General features: G+C 37.3%; 1 protein-coding gene across 2 annotated transcripts in view; it reads left to right on the top strand.

Annotated features, from left to right (window-relative positions):
- Positions 1 to 808: 808 nt before the first annotated feature.
- The window catches only part of LOC130907948 (jun dimerization protein 2-like), a 29,250-nt gene continuing 3,003 nt past the window's right edge, over positions 809 to 27,055 (top strand). Inside the window, exons 1-2 of one of the 2 annotated variants that reach the window (XM_057823504.1) lie at positions 810 to 1,015; positions 7,466 to 7,509. The gene's annotated coding sequence lies outside the window, so the exon portion shown is untranslated. Of the gene's footprint in view, positions 1,016 to 7,465; positions 7,510 to 27,055 lie in introns of both variants that reach the window. The other variant, XM_057823505.1, reaches the window with a different exon arrangement.

The raw sequence follows: 27,055 nt of genomic DNA, 5'->3' as shown, positions 1-27,055 counted from the left end.
TAAGACCAACAAGGTAAGTTTTTGTTTGAGCAAATGTTTTTATAATGCATTCGGTCATTTAATGCAATTTAGTTTATAGGTATATTTAGCCATTTTTTTGTGGCAATATGTGTTTGAACCATTTGTTAAGAGCATTGTAAAAAACAAAAGTTTAGCATTTTATTATAGCATTTAAGCTAGTGGACATTTGCTATGCAAGTTAGCCAATTGTTCTTTTGTTGTACTTGGATCCACATTTTATTTATTTATGTTTTATCCCGTTTGAGGTTCAGCTCAGGTATTTTAATTTTTTATGCTCCTCATCTGATTACTCGATTAGTCGAACTAACTAGTGAAACGATTACTTGACTACTAACATAATCAATAGCTGCAGCCACAAAATACTACATTCAACATTGTAGTAATGGATTGCGCAGTTCATCACCATTAGACGTCACGTCCAATCCATTTGAACTGCAATGAATGGCAGCCAATGAACCAATCTGCAATCCCTCCCATTTCAAATGGATTGGTAGTCTATCACCGTCAATGGCAGCCAATTAGTTAATAAACAGCAAAATAGGAAACCCTGGTTACAGGACAATTCATCTTGTGAAAACATGATTTCTTACTAAACTTCCATTTTGTTTCTATGTACCTTCTATTCTCAATAGCAGTAACATGCGGTCGCGCACGCGCACTCGCGTCGGAACTTTTCCCCTGGCGGCTTTGTGTATGTTTTGCGTTGCTAAGGGGCGGAGTCTGTTGCCCTCGGCCACGCCCCTCCCGTCCTCTGGCATTATTCTCAAGCACGCTTACGTCTGGCTCGGCCACTTCCGCATTCCGAAGCGCTCCCAGACCTGGCCCTCCACTACTTAAACGGGCTGATGCAACGACTCGCGCTAGTCCCCGAACCCGTCGCCGAGTACTAAAAAACAAACACAACCTTTAGTTTCGCTTGTGCCTTCCGGATTTCTTCCTGTTATTATTATTTTTTTCCACAATTGAATTTTGTTTGTTAAAGGGCGCACAACAGGTAAGCCCCGACTCTTTTTCTTTTTATCGCCATGTCTGCTCGTATTGTAGTGTAGCCTAGTCACAGCATGAACATATTTTTCCGGAGAAAAATGCGTCTTTTCATCACCACAATGGCCGCTTGTCGACCATGTGCTCTCGATTATATCGATACCGCAAATATTTTACGACTTGTAAACTTTCCTTCGTCCCTCGTGTGTTACGACGTCGTTACAACGACGCTTGCCTAGCGCGCTTCTTCCATCCGTTATAAACAGTTTATTCGTAATGACAAGCAAACTTGTTTTATTTTGTTTGAAAAATGTTGTAAACATGACTGTTTGTGTGTCAATTATCCCGCTCGCGAAACAGTTATGTAACCTCAACACGTCGCAGGATGACGACGAGCGAACTTCCTTCCACGCTAGACCGGACTCTGTTCACTTTACACGCGTTTTTAGGTCAAATCGATAAAAGCGATTATTTTAATAAAATAATACAATATTTTAGCGTCTTAGCTGTACAGAGAGGTGTTTTCTCTCATTCGGCTGGGTTGCCTATTCTACTTATTGTTGTTATGATGGTTTATGGACGAATTGTGTTGGAGAGAATCGCATTGATGCTAAGTCAGTCTTTTAGTTTCGCATCTTAAATGTTTATACAGTTGCTCTTAAAAGCTCAAGCTTTTTTTATGTGATCAAAGACCAAGTAAAACACGTGTATTTTAAAAACAAACCTGAATGCTAATTTATTTGTATAGCACAATGTAGCTAACCCTGATTCAAAGTGACACACATGTAAATCAGCAAGACAATTAAAGGGAACCACGGACAGAAAGACTTGTAGTTCTTAAAAGATAAATGTTAGCATGAGTTATAATAATTCGATATTCAAAACCCTCATAATGTTTTCATTTTTATAACATTTGAAAAATTAGTTTAACTAGTAGGTCGCCATTGTTGTTGACGACGCAATGTACTCTGCGTGGTGACGGCACTGGGCAGAGCTGTTATCGTACTTCCACAGTGTCACTCGTTAGCTAATAAACATATCCTTGGTTCTGACCTTTCAACTTGAACCAGGGCGGAAAAGTGATGAGCAGGAGAGCACTGTCGATATTTCACAAAACGAGCAGCAAAACCAAATCAAATGAAGCAGAGGTGTCGCGTCCCATTAGGCAAACCAGGCAATTGCCTAGGGCCCCCAGAGGGCCAACAGATTTAGCACATGCAGCTTTACTGCACTGTCGCAGCGCCAAGTGTAGGGAGTGTTTCAATACCATGGAATCATTTGGCAGATTATCTAACGATTCTGTCATCAATCCCAATCAGCACAAACCATGTCACGTAGATTATACATGTTTTAGAAAGTCCAATCAGTTATTAATACAACATGATTGTTTAAAGAGTGACTTAGCAAGTACTCTCTGGAAAGTCCTTGCAGAGTTGTTTTATGTTGATTTTCACAGGCCACCTCTTTATTCATGTGACTAAAGAAATGGTGATTTTTCCAAAAAAGTCTATTAATGGGTCTATCGTATTCCTCGGACAATACTTTATAAGAAAAATATAACATTTATGCATCTAAAACAACCCTAAACAATTTTATTTGCAAATTTAATACTCATTTCGGTCAGTAGTCCGCCAATCAGTGGTTTTTACGGAATAATTAGAATTTGGTGGGTCGTAGGGCCAATCTGATTACTGATTTCACAACAAGCATCTGATGGGGGTATTTTTGTGTTGCTACTAGGGCTGTCAACCGATTAAAATTTTTAATCGAGTTCATTACAGCTTAAAAATTAATTAATCGTAATTAATCGCAATTCAAACCATCTATAAAATATGCCATATTTTTCTGTAAATTATTGTTGGAATGGAAAGATAAAGACACAAGATGGATATATACATTCAACATACGGTACATAAGGACTGTATTTGTTTATTATAACAATAAATAAACAAGATGGCATTAACATTATTAACATTCTGTTGAAGCGATCCATGGATAGAAAGACTTGTAGTTCTTAAAAGAAAAATGTTAGTACAAGTTATAGAAATTTTATATTAAAACCCCTCTTAATGTTTTCGTTCTAATAAAATTTTCAATCAAAAAATAAACTAGTAGCCCGCCATTGTTGACGTCAATAATTACTTACACAATGCTCATGGGTGCTGAAGCCTATAAAATCAGTCGCACCCAAGTGCCAGCAGAGGGCAGCAAAACTCCATAAAACATAACAAGTGAGCGTTTCACTGTACTGTCATTTAAATCTGTCTGAGCGGGGCATCTGCGTTAATTGCGTCAAATATTTTAACGTGATTCATTTAAAAAATTAACGCCCGTTAACGCGATAATTTTGACAGCTCTAGGTGCTACTCTTTTTTTTATTGCTCCAAGTTTAACTATTCCCCTTACTTGCACACGCTCGGGGACTCTTGCTACGCCTCTGAAATGAAGGTATCCAGTAGGGCTGCAGCTATCGATTATTTTAGTAGTCGATTAATCGATGAACTAGATAGTTCGAATAATCGAGTAATCGGATAAGGAACATGAAAATAAAATACCTGAGCTGAGCCTCAAACAGTATAAAAAAATAAAAAAAATGAGGATCTATGCACAACAAAAGAAAAGTTGGCTAACATACATAGCAAAAGTCCGCTAGCTTAAATGCTCAAAAATGCAAACTTTTTTTTACAATGCACATATTCCCACAAAAAACGGCTAAATATGCCTATAAACTAAACTATGAATGCATAAAAACATGCTCAAACAAAAAGTTAGCTTACGTTGGTCTTAACAGGGAGCAGTTGGATTCAGCCATGCGAAATGAGGCAGACCAGAGGGCAGTGTATCCACGGTAATCAATAAAACTAAATGGAAACACTTTCAAAATAAACCATTACAACGCCACTTTAATTAGACGAATACTCGAAGCAATAAAATTTAATTGGAATATTTTTTTCTAATCGAATACTTGAACTAATTGATTAATCGTTGCAGCACTAGTCTCCAGCTGGATTCAAACCCGCGTTTCCCGTGTGACAGACGAGCTTGTAGACCACAGGACTATAATTCCGCGTGACGTTAGAGTCATAGTTTTTGTTATCAAGCAATCGCAACCCACATGCGTTGTCTGTCTGTGCGGTAAAACCTGAAAGGGAAACGCAACTGAAAAGAAAGTGCGGCTGGCTTGACCACGTAGTTAGAAAACGCGACTCATTTTAGATAGCAAGCAGATGACAATAACATAGGGATTACGTAAAAGGGTTTATCGAACACACAAAAGAACATGCGATTGCAAAAAGGGGCATGCTAAATGGGTCCGGGACAGTAGGATGTGATCAATTTAAAAAAAAAAAAAAAAAAAAAAGGAGGGAAAACAACGATGAAAGGCAGATAAACGAAAAAAAAAAAAAGGCAATGATGCAACTAGCAACAACGGCATATACAAACTGTGAATTAACAGCAAGTCAATTCTAGGCAAGCCGCCTAGGATCGGTTTAATGACACTGCTGATGAGCTGGAATTGGATGCAGGTACGATGTTGGGAACCCATCCAACAGTTCTTTAAAAAAACAATCTGACCAGCAGCAGGATGTGACAAAATCATGCCAGTCGTCATACTAGCATCGCTTGCTAGCTAGCACAACTTTCCTCCCAGTCCAGGCTAACCGCGTCATCCCCCCCCCCAGTGTGCATTGTGCACGCAAAACATGGCGCCCTCCGTAGGTCAAATATTATAGATTTTAGTTGCCAACGAATTTGATAATCGATACAGTTGTAAACTACAGTTAAGTCAGGAAGCTGTAATAAAAAAAAATATATTTTTTTTAAGGAAATAGTCATCCATTCTGTCTTCATTGTTCTTAAAACATGCCTAAAAACTTCAAGGTGAATTGTGAAGGTAATTGGAAAAAGTGACATTTATCCGATGACTCGATTAATCGTTAAATTAACTGAACTCACTGCCTGGCTTTGGATAGATAATGTAGCAGTTCATTTTGAATTCAAAAACAATGTAGCTACACTAAAACGCTAATATCAACTGTTTGCAAATTCCTGATGAGATTTCTTCTCATTTTGCCATCCCATTTTAAACTAGGAGTGTAGTGTTAAAAAATATTGAAAAGGTGAAATATCGCGGGTCTTAATAGCCCAAAAGGTTATTGATATGCTCCCACCAAGAATCGGATGTATCGTTTGAAAACGGTTTCACTGTTTAAATGGATTGGACGTGTACAAGTGATAAACTCATTTCAATTTACAGCAGAAGGATGAAAAGAGCTTGTTTTTCTGGTTATTAGTCGTTTGTAGTGATGCAACAATTAACCGATTTACTCGAGTAATTTGATTAGAAAAAAGCTTCAAATCAAATTTTGCTGCTTCAAGGATTCGCTTAATTAGAGTGACGTTGTAACGGTTCGTTTTGAAAGTGCTAGATTTAGTTTTATTGATTTTGGTGGATACACTGCCCTCTTGTGGCAACTGCGAATATGACATAACTCATCTAACATGGCTGGATCCGGCTGCTCCTTGTTAAGAGCAACATTAGGTTGTAAGTTTTTGTTTGAGCTGATACGATTGTTTATGCATTCGTAATTTAGTTTAGCGTTTTTTTTGTTGGAATATGTGTTTGAAAGATTTGTTCAGATTTTATAGCATTTAAGCTAGCAGACTGTTGCTCTGCAAGTTAGCCAAGTGTTTTTGTTGTAGTTCTATCATTACGTACTTTTTTTTTTTATATTGTTTGAGGCGAAGCTCAGGTATTTTAATTTAACTTAAAATGCTTTTATTACTCTAACCCTTACACTCGGGAATTTTATTTTGTATTTAATGCTCTTTTCAAAGTGAAATCTTAGGTAGCCTTTGTTTTACATCTCTTAAAATTCATTCCGCAACGCATTAAATGTTCCTTATCCAATGACTCTATTTTTTGAACTAATTACAGATTAATCGATTATATAAATCGATAGCTGCAGCCCTAGTTGATTCGTAGAATGATTTCCTGACCCATGATAATTGTTGTATCCCCATATCGTGAGATCATCCATAGACTTCATAACCTATTGACACGACACGGAAAACGGGGCAGATTTGTAGGCCGACCTAAAACCAAAACAGGCACCTACTTTAGCCATATATGAGTGTCCATGAGCAGCGGCATAAAAAAATTTGTTCCCTTATAAAATCCCGATGAATTATTTTCTGTATAACACAACTTAAAATGGCTATAAAAGTCTCAGATTTTACACTAGAAGCACAAAAATCACCAAATGCAGAGGTAATCGCCTATATTTTCAGCATCAATACCAATATTTAACATAAAAGTTTTTGACCAAAATAGCAACTTAATTTTTTTTTGTTTACTGTAAGTTTTCAACAGCTAATAAATCACTCAATTTAACATCAGAAACTTAATACTTGAGGAAAACACGCAGAATCAATTATAAATAATATGTAAATAGATTATTAATAAATTCTATATACAATCACAACTTATTATAGAATAGAATAGCCTTTTATTATTATTTATACCACTATATACTGTTAGCGAATGAGGCTAGGGGCCGCCTGGCGTAAAAGGAGCTTTTTTGGCGAAAATTCTTGTGAACAGATGCTTAAATCCCCGAATTCTTCATAGATATGGACGTAAAAGAGTCTCGATTCTTGGTAAAAAGCAAAGAAACTCTGGCAATATACGTAAAATAAACGCTAACTGCAAAGTACAATGCTACTATATTAGCGAATGAGGTTAGCGGCCGCCTGGCGTAAACAGAGCTTTTTTGGCGCAAATTCTTGTGAATAAATGCTTAAAACTCTGAATTCTTTTATAGATATGGACGTAAAACAGTCTCGATTCTTGGTTAAAAGTGAACTATGAAGCTAGACAGTTACGAAAATGAGCCGCCTCTATGTGTAAACAAAGAAAATTCCTGCGAATAAATGCTTCGATCGCGCATGCATCGTACGAAAAATATAATATTGACCTTGAATCCGTGAACAAATCCCTCCTGAGACAATCCTTCCTATACAACTTTTGCAGTTAAATCCAATCGTAAGTAAATCCTAGCTTAAATCCGACATGAGCGTGTGCCGTCTTAGGCTATTACTAAATGAAGCTCGGCCCCCTCTGATAAAGGGTCGCGCAACGAATGACCAAGTGACACGTCAATAGTGATGTCGTCTATGGATCATCATTTTCGTGAGCGTTGTATCGCAAATCGTATCGTGAGCTACCCAGAAATTCCCGCTACTAGAATACACTAGTAAACAATAGCATTTTTAGCCTTGATTTAAAGGCGCTAACTACTCGAGCACACTTTTACGTTAAAATGGAAGTTCTAAAATAAACGAAAAGACATTTTAAATCCGAATATCTCGATCCTAGAACAAAATAAGCTGACGTTTGACCTTTTTCTGACATCGACGTTGAACTTAAACGCCAATTAATCATGCTATTTCTTCACAGTGTGCGGATACAGTTGCACCATTGACAGAAGACATTCTCTCTGAGTAAGTATTATGCGTTTCCCAAAGTTTTGCTTTTAAGCAATCGATTGCAACGCGTATGACTAAAACCGAGTACTGACTGAACTCTGTAGGTTACCTCAAGTCTAAAGGAAGTAAGAATGTTGTTTCTGGAATGAGTTCGCTAGCCAAACGACTCTACTGAGGCTAGTAGCGTGATTAGTCAAGGCCAACTGTGGAAGGGGAACGACGACGTTCACGGCAGGCATGTGACCCGCCGGTTCAAAGGTTCAACGTTTTCCAAATTTGCGACTCGCGCGTGACGTTCGTACTCCCCTTTGTCCCGTCCGTTCTTATAATTTTTTGGCATGAAAAGAACGCGTCACTGAACGATGGTGCTGAGAGGCTGGACGTGGGCGCGCGCGGTTTATTTTAAGTAGAAATGCCTTCCAGCGGGTCTGTGGGGAGATGGAATTGCCGGGCTGCACCGCAGTGCACAGACTGCAGACGCATTGCAGGCGAGGCGAGCCAACTATGCAACAGCGAGCGCGCGGATGCTAACGGCGCTGTTGAAAGAGGGGAAGAGAGAGAGAGAGAGAGCGGGCCACCCCGCCTGATATTCGTTGCTGACGGTGTCACATTATCAGCGGGGCATTGTTGGCCCAGTAAAGCTTTCCACATGTTCTGGAAAGATTAGGGCTGCCACGATTATTTGACAGCTAGAGCAGTTGTCACTATTGTGGATGTCTGTGTTGTGGTAGTTAGTGAAGGAAGGAAATTAATATTGAAAAGGGCTATTGACGGTATTAGACGTGCAATCCATTTCAACCTGGAGCGGGCTGGAAGCAATCTAAACATCTATTGCTGTCAACGGCAGCCAGAGAGTTTATTAAGTTACAATAATTACCCACGTCGTTTTTTACAAAAAATTATTAAAGTTATTAGTAAGTATATAAAAAATTCAACAAATAATTATTTTGGGTTTCATGAATGAAATGAATTTTTTTTTAAAGAAGGCGTAAATATATATTAAGTAAATTACAAAACCTTTTTTTTCATCAATTTTAAATTTGAATACCAAATAATAATAAAAAAAATACAGAATAAAATTAAATTCAAATTAATAAAATGTATGTTACCTGAATTTATGTCTTTTTTTTCTAATTTATTACAACTGGTTTTAATTTGTTTGAAGTTTTATTGATTTCTTTAATATTATTTTATTTTTTTAAGAATTTTGGACCTGAAGACAATTTGTTTACCAATTTATTATCAATGGGTTTAATTTAATTTAATTTGGTTTATTTTAATTTATTATTTAGTTAGTTTAATTTTTTAAAAATTATTATTATTACTTTTAGAATTAATGTCTTGTTCTTATTATTTTTTTAATTTATTGCAACTGCTTTTCATTCATTTTAATTTGGTTTATTTTAAATGTATTTATTATTATGTGTTTCTTTTTTTCTCATTTCAATTATTTTATTTTTATAGAATTTATGTCTTTTTTTCAACTTATTACAACTAGTTTTAATTTGGTTTATTTTGAATTTATTCATTATTATATGTTTTTTTTTTATTTCAATTATTTTATAGACTTTACGTCTTTTTTCAATTTATTACCAATCATTTTGATTTAATTTGGTTAATTTTAATTTTGATTACTTAATTTATTAATATTTATGTTATTTTAAAAACTATTTAATTTTTTTGAGAATTTATGTCATTTTTTTCAGTTTATTACAGTTGGTTTTAATTTTTTTAAATTTGGTTTATTTAAAATGTATTTTTTATTATTTATTTATTTATTTTTAAATTTTAATTATTTTTTTGCTGTTGAGAATTTGTCTTATTCTTTTTTTCAATTTATTACCAATGGTTTAAATTTATTTTAATTTGGTTTATTTTAATTTTAATGTATTTACCATTATTATTTATTTAGTTTTTTTTTTAAGCTTTTTATTTCATTTTTTTTTTTTTAGAATTTGTCTTTTTTTTTTCAATTTATTACAACTTTTGAATTTATTTTAAATGTATTTATTATTATTATTTAGTTTTTTAAAATTTAAATTATATATATATTTTTAGAATTTATGTCTTATTTTTTTCCCAATTTATTACCAATGGTTTTAATTTCTTTTAATTTGGTTTAATTTTTAATTCATTAATTATTATTTAGTAAAAAAAAAAATTAAGCTTTTATTTTATTCAAAATTTGTCTTATTCTTATTTTCAACTTATTACAACTGGTTTTAATTTATTTTAATTTGGTTTATTTTAATGTATTTATTATTTATTCATAGTTAAAAAAAATAATTCCTTTTTTTTTTTTTAACTTTGGTCAAAAAGCAATTTATTTTTCATCAATTTAAAAATGTAAATACAAAAAAACAATGAAAATTCAACTTTTTTTTTTGCATTATAAATGGATTGGACGTCTACTAATGATAAACTTATTCAAAATCACAGCAGAAGGATGAAAAGAGCTTGTTTTCCTCTTTATTGTAGAATATAGTAGAACGATTTCCTGACCCATGTATCGATTATTGTTGAATCACCATATCGTGAGATCATCGTTATCGAGAACCGTCTTGTAAGTTACCCAGAAGTTCCCAGGTCAAAATGCCGAACCCCTTAAAAGTCAAGTCAAAATAGTCGTCGACGGCAGCCAATGAGGTAACGTCAAACTGAAAATAGGTATGTGTTCCTGTATATTTGGACTCTTCCTGTCCTCCAGACGAATTCCCCGCTTTCCTCGGAGGATTGCGAAAGGCTGTAAGTCAACACGCGGGCCGATTTAGCTAGCGCAGATGGTAATGATGATGGCTGAGACCTTGGCCGGAGATTGGGAGCGAGCGTGCCTTGGCCCCCGGCCCCGCCGCTTACTGTTCGCCCCTTTAGCGGAACATTTCATCCAGGCGGCATGTTGGTGTGTGGCCTTCGCGAGGTCCGACTACTTCAATTTTTTTTCCTTTTTTTAATCATACGCTAGCTGGAATCGGCTGTTTCGTCTTGGAAAGTGTCGATGACGTTCCCGTAAATCGGGTGCTTTTACAACAAGATGTTTTAAGTGCCTTTGACAGCGGTACAGTTGTTCGCTTCGTAAACTAAATGCGGTTTTTAAATGGTGATATTTAGTGAGTGACATTGACAGCAATAGACATCCAATTTATTTCGACTCCTCCCACTTCAAATGGATTGGACATCTATGGCCATCAGTGGCAGCCAAGGGTTAATTTTGTGGCATTTCACGTCATTTCCTGTTGATTTTTGGATGCTTCCTTTCCCTTTGGGGCATTTGAGACAGTTTCAAACTCACGGTAGCCTAGTGTAAAGGGTTTTGCCGGCAACCGATTCATTGTGAATGTGGGAGAGGACTTCTCGGCGAGAGTGAGTGGCAGCGGTTGTTTTGGACAGAGCAGAAAGTCTTGAGTGAATTTTCGCGGGGCCCAAAATAGGACTTGTTCTAATCTAACAGTTCTGACGTCAGCAGCGCATCCAATGTAGAGGGGCAGACGCACCTATATCTGTGCTATCAGGCTGTTTCGGAGGGTGGATACACGCAAATATGGCCGACGAAACCTCGATGAACGCGCTTTTTTTAAAGTTTCGCGAGCTCCAGGACACTTGGAAAAATGACTTTCATACCTCTCCTTGCTAACCTAAATAGCACCTCAACCTTTGTGTGGAAATGAAGTTCAAGAACAACAACAACAACAACAACAAAAAAAAACTTTTCACTTTCTCACTGAAACTAGTAAAACTCTTTACATGGCTATTATAATGCCCCCTTACTCCTTGAAATAGGAAAAGTCGCATTTTTTATGTTCAACAATGAAAAATAAACGGTGCTTGGGACTATACTAAATATCCTTGCCGCTTTTCACTTCCTGACAAATTAATCGACAACCATTTTAATAACCAATTACTGGTAATCATTTCGGACCTTCTTCACCTTAAACTTGACTAAACCCTTGTAATTATAACATACAAGTAACTTCTTAGTTGTAAATATCATATTTCTTCATTGTATTTTTGAAAAAAAAAAAAAAATCTTTGGAAAACAACAACTCACACTTTTTCCAATTTTCAGACATCTTACTGTCCAAACTAGCTTGTTAATAAGGCTGCAACAACTAATCGATTAAATCGATTGATGAAGTAGTTGCCAACAAATTTGATAATCGATACAGTTTTAGACTGCAGTTAGGTCAGGAAGCTGTAAAATACTATTTTTGGAAGGAAATAGACATCCATTTTGTCTTCATTGTGACTCACAATATGCCGAAAACGACTTAAAGGTAAATTGTGAAGGTAACTGAAAAAAGTTACATTTACCTGATTAACTGATTTATCGTTTAATTAATCGGCCGATTAATCGGTTATGAAAATAACAGTTTAGTTGAAGCCCTAATCCAAGTACAACAAAAGAACAATTGGCTAACTTCCATATAGTAAAAGTCCGCTAATGTTTATATATATATATATATATATATATATATATATATATATATACATATATATATATAAAGGTCTTAAATCGTTCAAACACATATTCCCACAAAAAACGGCGACATATACTTCAAATGCACAAATAAACATATTTGCTCAAACAAAAACTTATCTTATGTTGTTCTTAACAGGGAGCAGTTGGATTCAGCCATGTTAAACTAGCTATGGCATATTCACCGTTGCCACTAGAGGGCAGTGCATCCACCCAAATCAATAAAACTAACTGCAAACATTTTCAAAACACACCATTAAAACGCCACTCTGATTAAATGGCTCCCCAAAGCAGCAAAATTTGATTAGAAACATTTTTCGAATTGAAGGGCTGCAGCCATCGTTTTTTTGTTGTAATCGATTAATCTATCGACTACTTTGTTCGAATAATTGAATAATCTGATTAGGAAAATCTAATGCATTGCGGAAAAAAATTTAGGAGTTGCAAAAAAAAAAAAAAAAAAAAAAAAAAAAAAAAAAGGCTAGCTAAAATTGCAGTTTCAAAAAGCATTAAATGCGAATACAAAGTAAAAAAAAGTTCTAACTGCAAAATTGCACTTTCATTTAAATATAAAATTTTAAGTAAATTACATATGCAAAAAAAAACATTAATTCAAACAAGAGCATACCTTATGTTGGTCTGAACGGGGAGAAGCTGGATTCAGCCATGTTCAATTACATGTGTCATATTCACTGTTGCCACTTGACGGCAGTGTATCCACCCAAATAAATGAAACTTAATGCAAACACTTTCATAACAAACCATTACAACGTAATTCTAATTGAACGAATCCTCGAAGCAACAACCTTTGATTTGAAGCTTTTTTCTAATCTGATTACTCAATTTAATTGATTAATCGTGGCAGCATTACTCGAGTTAATCGATCAATTGTTAAAATCGTTTTATATATATATATATATATATATATATATATATATATATATATATATATATATACACACACACAGTATATATATATGGCGGAAAACACTCAGGTGACTTGAAGTTCCGCTCTGAGACCCCCAATTTGGCCAACTTTCAAAATTGTCCGATATGCACATGTGATACATCATTGGAAAGCTCAAAATCTCATTATTCTGGGGGAAGGACATTTTTGGACAGGAGTGCATTTAAAAAAAAATAAAACAATAAACAAAACCCTATCTGGAGGTGAGAGCACGTGAGAGCAGAATTACAGACGCCATGACCTTAACGAGATATTATCGCGTACTTACCTTGTTTCGATCCAAAAACTCCATGTAGCATGTATCACCGAGTGTCAAGACACAGCTGTGAATGGCCACAGCTGGATTTTTGAGGGATTTTATGGATGAAACATGGTAATATAACAACGGTGGCGATGCAGAAATCGCAGACATCAAGGAGTGGTCGAGATTTTCTTTTTCATATATTTACCCTTTTAAACGTTTTTTTTTTTCTTCAATTTTTCTTTTTTTGGATCGATTATTTATCATGTAACAAATCAGGGAAAATGCGACAGTAACAAAAAAAAACAAATAAGCAATAGTTATGAGGTAGATATCCGTGACTTTTTTAAGGACGCCATTTTTTTCATTGTGACGTCATTTGTTTAAAAGTTTAAAATTTGTGAGTGAATGATTTTTTAAAGTTGTTTTTTTAAACGAAATATGAGACATCAGTGAATGATTCTAAGCTATAAAAAAAAAGACATTTTGAATAATAAATATATTTAATTACCTTTGTTTTATGGCTAGGTTGAAACAAATGCGGTTGCGCGACGTCTGTAAATGGAGGTTTTCATTATTTAGTAAGGCGACAGCACCCTCTGGTGTACAAAAAATGAAACAAAAAAAATGTACAAACTGGGTGACGGCGCTTGGTGTTTCTTTCACGGCCGACGTGCAGCCAAGCTTGGCATTGAAGAGACAGGATAGAAGAGTGTACCCTCCTTTGTTTCTTTGAAATAAGTCAATGTTTTGGACACTCTGGTGTGCTTTTTTTGGCTTTGTGCCGCTTTCCCCGCTTGCATACAGAGCATCCAACATTCTGAACTTTCCACACATATATTTTTTTAACCCTTCATTAACCGTTGACGGGATGTTTTGCTCGTCGACGGATTTACGTCATCGATGACGTCGACTATGTCGACTATTCGGGCCAGCTCTAGAAAGCACCCTCTCCGGAAATCGTGAGAACAAGGGAGGACAGCGGGTGAAAGCCCGTCTGAATGCCGCCAAGATTCTACTTAATGTCGGGTGAAAGTTTGGCGAAACTTCCTTAAGCCACACTCCATCACGTTTGCTTGTAGCGTTAGCCGCTAGCGTTAGCCTACCGGGCTTCTGTTTGTTTGGCTTCCTGATAACCACGTGACTCCAAACGTAAGCACACTGACTGCTTTCTTAAAGGGGAATGAACATAGCCGAACAACGACTATATTTTCTTGTTTTATTAAATTACCGAATTTACCGACATGGTAAAAATTACGTCGGTCATCGTGAAGAATTTCGGTACTGGTAAATTTTCGGGTTACCGCCCTGCTCTAATTACGATTAATTAATTTTTAAGCTGTGATTAACTTGATTAAAAATTTTAATCCTTTGACAGCCCTAATATATATATATCTGCCCCGCCCATCTTTTTGCATTTTCAAACATGTTTGAAAAAGCTCTAAGGAGCCACTAGGGCAGCGCTAAAGAGCCGTATGCAGCTCTAGAGTTGCAGGTTGTCAACCCCCGCATTAAGCCCTCACTAGAGCACCCCCCAAAAATGTATATAAAAGTCCTTTGAAAGTGCCCCTCTTTCAGCGTGGCTATAGGGGATGCGCATAATAAGGGGCCGCCAGCCGTCCTATTGGGCTGGAATTCCACAGCGCTGCTAATTGTTCTCAGGAATGACTCAGGAAACGGAGCGAGCAGAGCGTCGGCCAGCGGATTTAAGACACATACAGGACGCACTGTCACGAGCGCTCGAAGCCAGATTGCTTTTGGGCGCTAGCCAGAAATGACATATATTTCACGGCTAATACTTGACGTTTCTCGCCCCGGCCTGCGCCAGCTTGTGTAGGCGTCTTTGTCGGGAGCGCTAGCGTGCGCCCGAAAGGCACGACGCGGGCTTTTTTTCTGCTCGGCTGCGAAAGCACAGTAACGCCGTTGCATCATCAAACGCCGACCGCTAATCCCCGCTCGCCGGGAGAGAAAAATACCCATCTTTCAGGTTCAATCCTATAACGAGCGGTTTGGGTATGAGAAGGGGAATTCATGTGGCAGGTCGAAAGCGGAACAGATGAAACGTGAGAATGTTACATCCTTCGTCATGACGTGCCAACTTTTATGACATGATCGTAACTCTCGCGGAATGGATTATAACTCGTTTCGTGGAAAAGACAATCTGATGCGGAGTTTGTAAACAACGTCAATTTCTATATGTTTGAACTTGCTCGGCGCAGACGTAATCTAATCATCTTCAGGCTTTATGTAGGTGGAAAAACGTCAGTCTTTCCACATGAGATAATAGTCCCATGCATGTATTCTATTTCCATATGAGCACCAAAATAAGATGACAATTATGTCATACCGTGTTCTGGTAATATTTTCCAAAAGACAGTGGAACTTCTACTGTTCGACGTAATACTTCCTTGTGTGCTGGAACCGGTTGTTTGTTCTAATTTAGAAGCTAATTTTTGATGAACATATTTCACTGGGTGCCATTGTCGGTAATAGATAGCAAACATATTTTGACAGCAAAAGGCTGGCAGTGTGGGATGCATTGAGGATTCCGCCAAAAAACGGACTAATTTACATTGGCTAACTACAGTGAGGAGCAGAAATAAACTGCTGGCCAAAAGTATTGGCACCCCTGCAATTCTGTCAGATAATGCTTAATTCCCCCCAGAAAATGATTTCAATTACAAATGCTTTGCTAGTAATATCTTCATTTATTTTGCTTGCAATGAAAAAACACAAAAGAGAATGGAAAAAAAAACAAAAATCATGATCATTTTACACAAAACTCCAAAAATGGATCGGACAAAAGTATTAGCACCCTTTGAAAAATCAAGTGATGCTTCTCTAATTTGTGTAATTAACAGCACCTGTTACTCACCTGTGGCACATAACAGGTGTTGGCAAGAACTAAATGACACTTGCAGACAGTTAAAATGGATTAAAGTTGATTCAACCTGTGTCCTTGTGTGTAGTAAATTGAGCATGGAGAAAAGGAAGAAGACCAAAGAACTGTCTGTGGACTTGAGAAGAAAAATTGTGAGGAAACATGGGCAATGTCAAGGCTACAAAACATCTACAAAGACCTGAATGTTCCTGTGTCTACCGTGCGCAGTGTCATCAATAAGTGTAAATCCCACGGCATTGTGGCTAACCTCCCTAGATGTGGACGAAAAAGAAAAATTGACGAGAGATTTCAACGAAAGATTGTGCGGAAGGTGGATAAAGAACCTCGACTAACATCCAAACAAATGCTTCGGTAGTAATATCTTCATTTATTTTGCTTGCAATGAAAAAACACAAAAGAGAATGGGAAAAAAATCATTATCATTTTACACTAAACTCCAAAAAATGGGCCGGACAAAGGTATTGGCACCCTTTCAAAAATCATGTGATGCTGCTTTAATGAAACTCAATGAATTTCTTAAAATGCTTTGCTGGAATTTTAGACCATTCTTCTTTGGCCAACTGCTCCAGGTCTCTGAGATTTGAAGACATTGTGCTGCTGGAAGACCCATGACCTTTGAGGAAGACCCAGCTTTCTCACACTGGGCCCTACATTATGCTGCAAAATTTGTTGGTAGTCTTCAGACTTCATAATGCCATCCACACCGTTAAGCAGTCCAGTGCCAGAGGCAGCAAAGCAACCCCAAAACATCAGGGAACCTCCGCCATGTTTGAATGTTGGGACCGTGTTCTTTTCTTGAAGGCCTTGTTTTTTTTCCCTGTAAACAAATGTTGATTCCTTTTACCGAAAAGCTCTATTTTTGTCTCATCTTAGCAGAGAACATTCTTCCAAAACATTTTTTGGTATTTGGTATATTTGGTATTTGGGGTCTTCCTGGGTATCCTACCATAGAGTTCCTTTTCATTCAGACGCCGACAGTTAGTACAGGTTTACACTGTTGTACCCTCGAACTGTAGGACAGCTTGAACTTGTTTGGATGTTAGTCGAGGTTCTTTATCCACCTTCCGCACAATCTTTCGTTGAAATCTCTCAATTTTTCTTTTTCGTCCACATCTAGGGCTGTTAGCCACAGTGCCGTGGGCTTTACACTTATTGATGACACTGCGCACGGTAGACACAGGAACATTCAGGTCTTTGTAGATGGACTTGTAGCCTTGAGATTGCCAATGTTTCCTCACATTTTTTCTTCTCAAGTCCACAGACAGTTCTTTAATCTTCTTTCTTTTCTCCATGCTCAATGTGGTACACACAAGGACACAGGTTGAATCAACTTTAATCCATTTTAACTGGTTGCAAGTGTCATTTTGTTACTGCCAACACCTGTTATGTGCCACAGGTAAGTAACAGGTGCTGTTAATTACACAAATTAGAGAAGCATCACGATTTTTCAAAGGGTGCCAATTAGGGTTGTTCCGATCATGTTTTTTTGCTCCCGATCCGATCCCGATCGTTTTAGTTTGAATATCTGCCGATCCCGATATTTCCCGATCCGATTGCTTTTTTTTACTCCCGATCATTTTTCCCGATCATATACATTTTGGCAATGCATTAAGAAAAAAATGAAAAAAATTCGGACGAATATATACATTCAACATATAGTACATAAGTACCGTATTTGTTTATTATGACAATAAATCCTCAAGATGGCATTTACATTATTAACATACTGTTAAAGCGATCCATGGATAGAAAGACTTGTGACTTTGTATATTGTGACTAAATATTACCATCTAGTGTATTTGTTGAAGTGTATTTGTTGAGCTTGCAGTAAATGATACTGTGGCCATGCCCAAATGCATGATGGGAAGTGAAACCATGACTGTGCTTAGTGCTACCAATTCATATATCTTCTCTGCGTTGGGAAATAACATAAGGTGTTAAGAAAAAGATCAATTGCTACCTTGCTTCCCCACATTGCTTCCCATGATATTTCTAATTAAACGAAGAGGGATAGTTAGGCTTTAACCAATTAAAAAAAAGGCTCCAAAGGCTGCTAAAATTCACTCTACTCATTTTACACTGCCTTTTATCTCTCTATATAGGTAAAACGGCGCCATTACAGATTGACCGCGACAATTAATTGCTTTAAATATTTTAACATGATACATTTTTAAAAAAAAATAATTACTACCGTTATTGGAATAAATTTGATAACCCTACCTTAAGCCTAAACTAATTTTAGGCCGAAACTAAAGACTCTGGATGAGTGTAACATATTATGTCTGTAACGTTAAGTACAATTAGAAAACGATTTAATTAAAAAAAAATATATATATATTCAAAAAAGGCATGGCCGATATTTTTTTGCCGATTCCGATACTTTGAAAATGACGTGATCGGACCCGATCGCATCTGTAGTGCCAATATTTCTCTCTATTTTTGGAGTTTTGTGTAAAATGATAATGACATATTTTTTCCCCATTCTCTTTTGTGTTTTTCCATTGCAAGCGAGATCTTAGTACCAAAGCATTTGTACTTGCAATCATTTTCTGGGAAGAAATGTAGCATTATCTGACAGAATTGCAGGGGTGCCAATACTTTTGGCCAGCAGTGTATTTGCAAGTTCGAAAATAGGTAGAGGTCTGAAATTTCAATTATAAATGCTTTTCCACTTTCCGCTTCAGAGTGCCTCATTGTTGCGCTAGCAATGTTTAAAGTTGTAATGAACTTACACGGATTCATTCATCCAACCGGCCTTTTAGTAGCGCTCGCTAGCATATGGCTCTGACTGTGTGCAAAACGAAAAGTCCTTGGCACCCACCGTCCCTCCCGACAGAGAGGCAATTTTGTCTAAGAAAGATCTTGACCAGAGCTGTCTTGTTCTTTTCCTCTCCAGCAAAAACAACAGGCGGCTGCCAAGTGCCATGTAAATAGGAGTTATACATGAAGTGGGCGAGAGGGCGGGAGGAAGAAATCCCCCTCCAAAAAGAGGGAGGAATGAAATAATGAAATGCCTCATTTGACACTGGCTCCACACTCCGACTTGTCCTTGGAGCGAATAAATCACGCGGCCCCGAGGCGCTAAAAGAAGAGGTCGCGAAAAACGAGCTCGCCGTCTCAAGTGGACTGTTAAGTGTTTCTCCTAGTAACGCAGGAAGTTCAAATTCAAGTGAAAAAATGTGTTTCGCTACATTTAACTCAATGGTTGCTCATGACGGCGAATGACATCCAATTCAGTTGAATACTTCATCCCATCTGTGCAGTGGCGGAACAAATGTGAATAGGGGCCGGGTGCGTTTAGTATAAACGGGTCCCCACCCGAGGTGAACTTTCGTCAGGTGGGAGGGTCTTAGTAGAAAATTATTAGCGGGCCCTTTAACACTACACAACAATATATTGGAGTTCCGTGCATCATCTTTCTGTTTGACTCTCCCCTCATCCAACCGGGCCCCCTAGAGGGCCGGACCCAGGTGCTGCCACACCCCCCAAGCACCGCCCCGTATCTGTGTTCTCAGGTTTTTCCTTGCCTGATGGGGTTGAGGGGTTAGATCAGGGGTCAGCAACCTGTGGCACGGGAGCCACATGCGGCTCTTTGAACCCTCTGCTGCGGCTCAGTTTTATATTAAATAAATTAATATATGCAGTGGTGCACATAAGTGGTCCGCATGCGCGCATGCGTACTGGACGTAGACAAACGCGCTGGCCCTCAACGGTTTCCATATGCTTTTGCGTACCGATGGCTGACCACTGTATTTGCGGCGGACACGAGAAAATAACTTCTCAAAATGTCGAAGAGGCAGGCCACACTGAGTAATTACTTCTGTGTTCCCCCACCCCCGTCAAAAGACAGACAGACGACAGAGACGTCACCGGAGCTACCGAAAAAAAGGACTTGCTGAAAAGTGGCTACAGGAGGTACCATGGCTAGAAGCAAATGATGCTCGCACGGAAACGCATTACAAAATGTGCCGTGAGAATCACACTGTCGCCGATAAGAGCAGCGCATTTTATGTAGGGTCAAAGAATTTCAGCCATCCAAACTTTCAAAAGCACGAAAAAAACAGAGCATGTGGCAATTAAGCAAACTATCGATGTCAGACAAGTGGCGGAATAGGGCGGAATAAAGGTAATGAACAGCGACATGCACTGACAAACATGTTTTTGCTCGCATTTTACAAAGCTAAACATGCACGTTCAATGAGGTCTTATGAGGAGGACATCCCACTTTTAAAAAGGCTTGAAGTTAATGTGGGAGCCGCATAATGCCCTTTATTTTGAATTGGTGCTTTTATGTTTATTTCTTTACATTTCATTTCAAAGTAATGGCAATTTTGTTGTGTCAGTTGATGTTAATCAAGCATTAATTGTTAATATAATTAATTAAAGTTAATTGGCTCTAAGTGAAGCTTGTCATAAATTTATCGCATCAGGTGAGTCGACTCTCAAGCTCAATGAGGACCAAGTCACATCTCCAGGTCCTCCTCTGAGAACCTGGGCAAAAAAATTATGTCCACCCCTGAATATATGATATCATCACCTTTAGTAGGTAGAGCAAGTCAGGCTCACCTTGTTGTGTGTTTGCAAACAGAACACTCACACAGCTCATGTCATTCACAGGCGAAAAGACTTAGTACGCCTTCCGAGTTGCAACCGTGACTTTACATAGTTGGTGAATTCATGACCTGTGACAGTGTTCTGTGAATAGAAAGCTTAGCCTCAAATAGTATTTAAAAAAAAAAGAGCAACTTGCCTAGCAAATCTCCACTAGCTTAAATGCTATAAAATGCTAACTTTTTTTTTTTTTTTACAGCGCTTTTAAATTGTTAAAACACATGTTCCCTCAAAAAACAGCTAAATTTACCAATAAACTAAATTAAAAATGCATGAAAAAAAATTACCTTATATTGGCCTTTACAGGGGGCAGCTGGATTCTGCCATGTTAAATGAGTTATGTCATATTCACTGTTGGCAAAAATGTAAATTGTTGCTTTCCAAAGTAAAAGCAGATTTTTGTTCTTTGTTGAAAAATATAATGAAGAAACCTGATCATATTTAAAACTGAAAAGTCATATATCTGTTATGATTTCAAGAATTTAGACAAGACTGAGGTAAAGAAGGTCCTAAACGATTAATCGATTCTTAAAATAGTTGTCGATTAATTTGCTAATCGATTACTTGTCGATTAATTGTTGCACCTCGAGTTATAGCATATTCTCTGTTGCCAGTAGAGGGCATTGTATCCACCCAAATTGATAAAACTAAATGCAAACAATTTCAAAACAAACCATTATAACGCCACTCTAATTAAACTAATACTTGAAGCAGCCAAATTTGGTTTGACGCTTTTCTCTAATCAAATTACTCGAGTAATCGTTGCAGCACTAACGTATATACACAGTTAAGCTGACGCAATCAAGTGTCAATACCTGCGTGCGGCTCCCAGTGTTGTCTTTTCTGTCGAAACATGGTCGAAATGGCTCTTTGAGTGTTAAAAGTTGGATTAAACCACTAGATGAAATTTAATAATAATCATTCATTTTTCTTGGTCAAATTAATTTTCTTGTTTCATAACTTTGCTAAAGATACTGAACCCCACACGTTTCACATGTGCATTCACCGAACCCTTTGGACTTCAATATGGCTGCAGCTATCGAAAATTTTAGTAATCGACTATTCGTCTGAAAATTCTATCGATTAATCGAGTAATCGGATAAAACATTTATTTTAGGTAAAGAGCAATGATAAATATACATGAGAAAACAAGACATTTGACCTAATATTGAACCATTTTCATACAATCAGTGTCTTTATTTTCGATGTACATTGTTGAAAAGAGCCAACAATCTCAGATGTGACTAGGAAAAAAAAAAATTCATGGCCTTCACTCAAAAAAACTTCTACATCTTATAAAAAATGTTTTACAACACACATCACTTAAAAGTTAGGCGTTTTTCCCCACAGGTTTCAATTGAATTTCCATTTGTATAAATAAATGTATGACACCTGCTGTATTGGAGCACATTAGGCACCAATGCTACTTGGTGTTTTATCCAGCAATGACTACTGAGCTAAAATTGACAGTTAGCTTTATTATGTTTTTATTTTACACCCTTATCACTCTACAGCGCCCTGTTTTTAAAGATTAAATACAGCCTGTATGTAAGACACGTTAGCCATGCATTGACAGTAGTCATAATTGATAGAAACCTAGCCCTCTGCAGGGCTAATGTTACATTAGCAAGGTACGGCAAAGTTAATCTTATTTATTAGCGCTGAGAAGTCTACAGCTTTAAGATGGCTGCAATTTACTAAGGCCGGCGAGTCATTTCGCATCTAGTTCCATATACATGTGCTAACACTGCTGAGTCTGTAATTTCGCATCTAGTTCCACATACATGTGATATCTATGAGAAGCTACCACCGTAGCATCATGGGGGCATAGTTTGTAGCGGCTGTTGGCTGCAGTCAGTTTTTATTGCTTCTTCCTCTACGCATGTGACGTCAACGCGTTGTCCCGCATTAAAAGTAGTCCGGGTAAATCGTGATGCTTAGAGCTGGCAAAATTAAACGATTCCTCGAGGCGGATAAAATTACTCGGACCAATTTTTAAACTCGAGTTACTCAAGTATTTGTTTCAACTGTAGAATTTAATAATAAAACATTGTTTTCCCTGATTCAAAACTGATATAGCTAAGCTAGCAAGCTAATATCTAAGTGAATTCACATACTATTTTAATAGTGTAAAATGTGATGCAAACATTACGTCTACTTCCTCTACAAGTGCGAGTCAACCTTCCACTGAGCAAAGCAGTTTATCCTCCAATTAGATGGAGGGCTAGCAATGGAAAGAAACGAAATAAAGCCTGTAAATTCGAAGCAAACCAGTCCAATCCGACAATTTGCCTTTAGCCAGCATTTGAAAATAGGACTCTGTGCGTCTTAACCTTCGCTGAACCCCTAAAATTACTCACCGAACCCCTGGAGTTCGATAAAACCCAGGTTAAGAACCACTGATTTATTTATCATTTGTATTACCGTATTTTTCAGACTATAAGTCGCAGTTTTTTTTTTTTTTCTCTCCATAGTTTGGCTGGGGGTGCGACTCATACTCTGGAGCGACTTAATAACTCTTAATAGCGATGTTACGTTAACATACCGGCCACGTTTGCATTTTGTTGTTCATGCATCATGTAACATTATCGTACTGTACACTTATTCAGCATGTTGTTCTCTATTGTATTTTTATTTTAAATTGCCTTTCAAGATGACATATCTGTTCCATGTGTTGGATTTTATCAAGTAAATTTCCCCCCAAAATGCGACTTATACTCCGGTGCGACTTATATATGTTTTTTTTCCTCTTCGTTGAGCATTTTATGGCTGGTGCGACTTATAGTCCGAAAAATACGGTACTCATATTTTATGGCTTTGCAGTAATACTATTTTAATGTTATTTATTTTGGTAGTAAAGGTTGCAGACGTCTGATAAAAAGAAAACTCGCAAAGTCTGGTGGTAGAGAAACCCACCTGCAGCCCATCACGTTTTTTTGAAAATAAATCCCGAATAATAATAAAAATACAAATGTTGACAGTCGTTTTGAAATAATGACTGTTCCAGTGTTAACAAGCAAAAAGACAATGCAATTCAGTGCAATGGCTGACAGCTGGGACAAGATTGTTCACAACTCCACCATAAGATGTCGCCATTACATTTTCAACTGTATCACCAAACGTGGTGAAAATATATTCTTTATAATTTTTTTTGGAGCACTGTTTTAGCCTGACGGGCAGCAAGAAAAGCCTGGCTACCCGCCAGGCTTATAAAACAAACCTTTTACTGTAAACCCATAAAAAACCACCGCTGCAAACCATACATACATGGTTGAAATGACTTAAAGACAACCACATAAACTCCGTTTTTCACGCGAGTCTGAATCAATTTCTCCGCTTCTCTCTCGTCCAACTGTAAAAACACTTTAAGCAGCCCATATGCAAGGGTGGAGTACTTTTGAATTAAGTTACATAACTTTCCTCAATAGCTGTTGTAATGGATCGAGCAGGGGAAAAAAAAATCGGTATAACATACCATCCATCCTCGGCTGTCAGCTCGTCGGCCTGCAGCGCAGTCAGCTGTTTGAGAGCCTTAGCACAATAGCGCTCTTTGTTCCTTCCCATCTGAGAGGGGCTTTGTTCGGCTCGCGTCCAACCTGTCCGGCCTGGGTACCCCCTGCCAAAAACGATGAAGAGGGGGACAATCGGGAATATAGTTTGTAATGTCTGGAAATAGTTCAAATGTTTCTTATTGTTGCAACGATTAATTCGATGAGAAAAAAGTTTGGAGTCAAATTTTCATGCTTCGAGGATTCGTTTGAGTGTCGTTTTAATGGTTTGTTTTGAAAGTGTTTGCATTTAGTTTTATTCATTTGGGTGCATACACTGCCCTCTAGCGGCAATAGTGAATATGGCATCACTTATCTAACATGGCTGGATTTATGGTGTAAGATAGCAGTTAAAAACATTTGTTTGCGTATTTACACATTTGTGTTCGTATATTAAAGAAACCGTAATTTTTGGACTATAAGCGTCATTTTGAATCCTGCGGCTTATAGTCCAGTGCGGCTTATCTGTTGATTAATTTGGGTTAAAAGGCAACACATGCCTCCTAGCATGCATTGCAGTGCTACAGATGTAAATAACACAATTCGTGTTCTGTGCTATTTATTTATTCAGTTACTGTTCCAGTTGTTTCATTAATTGCTTGTTATGGTATTTAGTAGAGCTGGGAATCTTAAGGCACCTAACGATTCGATTACGATTCAGAGGCTCCGGTTCGATTATAAAACGATTATTGATGCACCCCCCTCCTTTTTTTTGTTTGTTTTTGTTTTATACATTAGTTGCAAAATTGTTCAAAAATCCTCTCAGGCTAAACCAAACTACTATTTCAGTATCAAGTTAACATATAACAGTAAACAAATATACAAAAATAACAGTAAATAAAAAACTCCAGTCCCCATTCTGTATCAGCAGCTTTAAACTACATTCAATGAATTTAATGTTGTGAATCAACTGTTACAGTTGTTAAAATTGCTCCCGTTATTCCATAATTTCCCTTCTGTCTACTTTTGTCAAAGTTTTAACACTATTTCATCATTTAAAGATAGATTCAAGACAAGATTCTGCCGATTTAGGAGTATTTTAGATAAAAAGTTAATTAGGTTCGCTACAACAGAGGCTTCTAGAGCGGTCTATTGCTTTAAGATGGCGGCTATTTACTTACGACGGAAAGTCTGTCATTTCGCATCTCTGTTAAGTAATACATGGTCTAACACTGACGTCATCTGTCATTTTGCATCTAGTTCTACATATGTATGATATCTACTGTAGCCGTATGTTTGTAGCTACTAGCAACTGGGCGTTCTTTGTAGCGGCTGTCAGCCGCAGTCAGGTATGATTTTATTTTATTTTTTATCTAGCGGCATGAGTTGAACATGATATTTACTCTCGGTCCGTTCCTCATTGCGTCCCAAAGACCGCGCTGACTGTGTTTTACTTTCGCTTTACCTGGTATAATTCAATAATCGGAATTTGGATATTTGTGAATCGTTCTCGAATCTTCCACGGCCGAATCGCGAGTAATCTAAGAATCGGAAATTTTGCACGCCTCTTGTATTTAGTGACACTTTATTTGACAGTGGCGTCATAAGACGTCATATTCATGACATGAGACTATAATGGGCATTTCTGAATGCTTATGACAGATGTCATTAAGTGTCATATGGCAAATTATGTTACTAACTCCATTTATGTCCAGTTTGGATCTTTTTACATCCATTCAAAAGTGAGATAGTTTGCCAAATAACACTAAATAATGAATGAATGAATTTATTGTCATTGTCATCATCATCATAATCATTGACAGTTTCAGAGTGTGGAATTTGCCCGAAAGAAAGACGATGACAGACAAAGGAAAGACGGGAAAAAGCAAATGCTTATCGATACCCGTCCCCCAACAGCCCGGGACGCACAGTCAAGCATGTTTGTGTTACAGTCCAGTTATTATCAGTTTTTTTTTTTTCACATATCATTCAAAAGTCATTGATTCAATAGAAATAACATCTGTTATAAGCATTCATTAATGCTCATGGCATTGTCATGTCGTAATTATGATGTTCTTACGACAGTTTTATGGCGCCACTGTCAAATAAAGTGTTACAAAATACCATAACCATAACTAGCAATTAATGAAACAACTGGGACAGTAACTGAAGAAATACTTAGCATAGAACATGGATTTTGATTGTCATTTACATCTGGAGTGCTGCACTGCATGCTAGGAGGCATGTTGGATGACAACAGTGTGTACATCAGGTGGCAGCAGTGGTTATCTCTTCCAAGGGAGCAGTGATAGCCAAATGAAGTTTATTCAAGCAAAGCTTCATGGTGGTTCATTTGGTCTTATGACAGTCTTATGATGCCACAGTCAAAAAAAAGTTATCTTTTGGTGTAAATATCCCATAATACAGTGAGGACAGGTGCGGCTTATAGTCCGGTGCGGCTTATCTATGAACAAATGCCGTTTTCGTTTCACATTTGGTGGGTGGCGGCTTATACTCTGGTGCGCCTTATAGAGTGGAAATTACCGTAACATGACTGGATCTATGGAGTAAGATAGCCATCAAAAAGATACACATTCATGTTGGTATTGAAAAGATTCGTACTCATATTTACGCATTCGTGTTTGGATTGAGGCATTTGTATCATTTATATCAATTCTGCATAGTTTGAAAAAACACTCATGAATATTATTTTGAATTCGCATTTAATGCTCTTTTTGAAAGTGCTATCTTTTCAAGCCCTTGTTTTTCATCTCCTTAAATTTATTCTGCAACGCATTAAATATTTCTTTCCGATTACTCGTACTAACTAATTGATAGATACAATCGATAGCTCGCAGATGGCGCCCAGTTTGCGCCA

The sequence above is a fragment of the Corythoichthys intestinalis genome, chromosome 19 (genome assembly GCF_030265065.1).
Source record: "Corythoichthys intestinalis isolate RoL2023-P3 chromosome 19, ASM3026506v1, whole genome shotgun sequence".
Classification (NCBI taxonomy): domain Eukaryota; kingdom Metazoa; phylum Chordata; class Actinopteri; order Syngnathiformes; family Syngnathidae; genus Corythoichthys; species Corythoichthys intestinalis.
The sequence above is the reverse complement of the archived record's forward strand: the minus strand, read 5'-3'. Positions and strand labels throughout refer to the sequence as shown.